This window comes from Cicer arietinum, chromosome 7 (genome assembly GCF_000331145.2).
Source record: "Cicer arietinum cultivar CDC Frontier isolate Library 1 chromosome 7, Cicar.CDCFrontier_v2.0, whole genome shotgun sequence".
Taxonomy (NCBI): domain Eukaryota; kingdom Viridiplantae; phylum Streptophyta; class Magnoliopsida; order Fabales; family Fabaceae; genus Cicer; species Cicer arietinum.
Genome location: NC_021166.2, coordinates 44,873,085 through 44,875,606, shown reverse-complemented (window position 1 = coordinate 44,875,606; position 2,522 = coordinate 44,873,085).

Below are 2,522 nucleotides of genomic sequence, written 5' to 3'. Positions count from 1 at the left end.
TTAGTAAAAGAATAGTATCCATGTGAGCAACTGGTGCAAAAACTTCTTCATAGTCAATTCCATGTTTTTGTTTGTAGCCTTTGGCAACAAGTTTTGCTTTGTATTTTTCAACCTCTCCATTAGCATTCTTTTTAGCCTTGTACACCCATTTGACTCCAATTGCTTCATGGTCTTTTGGAAGATTTGCTAATTCCAAGTGTTGTTCTTCACAATTGATTTGATTTCCTCATCCATGGCTTACCACCACAATTGATTTGTTTTTCAAATAGATCGCACAAAAAATAGCTTCAGCCCAAAACTCCTTTGGCATCCTTTTGGATTTTAGATTGCATCTTGCAATGTTCAAAATAATTATATTCTTTCTCTCGACTACTCCATTTTGTTACTGAGATCTTGGAACTGTCAACAGACAGTGAATTCCATGAGTTGCACAAAATTCATTAAACTTCTTCGAAGTGAATTCACCTCAAGAGTTTTGAAGTTCTTGAAATCAATAAAAGTTTCTGATTTTTGCTTTAAGATATAAACCCAAGTATTTCTACTAAAATCATCAATAATGAAAATGAAATATTTACTTTTATCAAATGAAGATGGATTGATTGGCCCACACAAGTCGGTATGCACAAGAAGACAACATTCACACAATTGATTTGGATGATTGATTGAGGGCATGCCTTTCACCATATTCTTTTCTCCCATGATTTTAAGTGCACCAAAGTTCAAGTGGCCATACCTCATATGCCAACGTCATGTTTCATCTTGGACACTCATCTTCAAATATTTTGCTTTAGTAATTCTTAGGTTCAAGATAAACATTCTATTTTTTGACATAAGAACCTTAACGATTAAACTGTTAATTTGATCTATAAGCCAAAAATATCTATTTTTCATGAGAATTTGATATACTTTTTCAAGAATTTGGCCCAAACTCAAAATATTACTCTTTAATTTAGGTACATATTAAACATCCATTATCAACTTATGACTCCCATCTTTAGAGGAGATTATAATCGTACCTTTTCCTTCAGTTTTCACTTTTGACGAGTCTCCAAAGGAAACATTTCCATTCACCTTTTCATTAATATCCATAAATTTCTCTTTTCATCCACACATATGGTTACTTGCACCATTTTCCAAGTACCATGAACTATTAGCATCTCTCTCTTCTTCCTTGAGTATTAGCAACAAAGTTGACTCTTCATATTCCTCAATAAGATTAGCCTCTTCTTCCTCTTGATTAGGATCATTACGTCATTCTCAAGAAAAATGGCCAAATTCATGACAGTTATAACATTCAACTTTAGATTTGTCATACCTCCTTTCACTTTGATAATAGCCATAACCTCTTCCTATTCCACAAATTTTTGGTGATGAGTGACTTATTTATTCGTAGTTTGATTCACCATTGAAGCCTATTCCGCTTCCACGAGCACATCATTGTTCTCTTCCTTGTTCACGTCCACATCTGTTTTGACTATTGAATCATCTGTTATCCTTCAACGAAGCTTTGATCTTGAGAACTTGCTCTAATGACTTCTCTTGCCTTTTCTTCATTCTTTATTCTTGAGCTTGCAAAAAACCTTCTAATTCCTCAATGTATATTGAGTCAAGATCTTTTGATTCCTCAATAATATTTATCACATAATCGAACTTATGAGTCAAAGAACGAAGAATCTTCTCAGCTACATGAACATCTATTATCTTGTCTTCGTATCACTTCATTTGATTAACAATTGTCTTCACCCTTGACCAATAACCTGAAATTGAATCAAAATTCTTCATCTTCAAAATCTCCTTTTAGAGATTAAAGTCTTATCTTCTTCACTTTATCAATGCCTAGGAGTGATTTCTCAAAAATCTCCCAAACTTCCTTTGAATTTGTAGCACAGGAAACCTCCTCAAACATAAAATCATCGAAACATTGATGAATGAGAGTAAAAGCTTATTGATCCTTCACCCTTTTTTTTTAACCAAAACCTCATCCTCAACTTGAGACAACCCCTCTTCATCTTCTGGCTTATCATATCCTTTTTCCACAATCTCTCATACACCTTGAGAGCCAATCAATGCTTTCATGCGAATGCACCATTTTTCATAATTATCTTTTTTTAGAAGAGGAAAGTCAAAAGTAGTGTAATCACGAGTAGTCATTTCTCAAGTCACAATCAAACTCTAGATACCGCTTTGTTATAGGAAGAAAAATATTTATAATAAAAAACTCAAATTTGCTTGATAATTAATGTCAAGTACAACAAAATATTTATAAGTACAAATAGATAACTGTAGACACATTTCTAAGAATTTTCTAATTAATATCTACTTCTAGATACATCCTACATTTTTTTCTATAATTAAAATACTTCTAAATTTTTACATATAAATTTTATACGGTTCTATACTGATTTGATTTCAAATTATTAATAACAGAATCAAAAATCAAAGTGAATAAGCTTTATGTGAATAAGTTGTTGTGCCCATCTACTATTCATATGTTCTTTACATTCTCACATTTACTATTAATC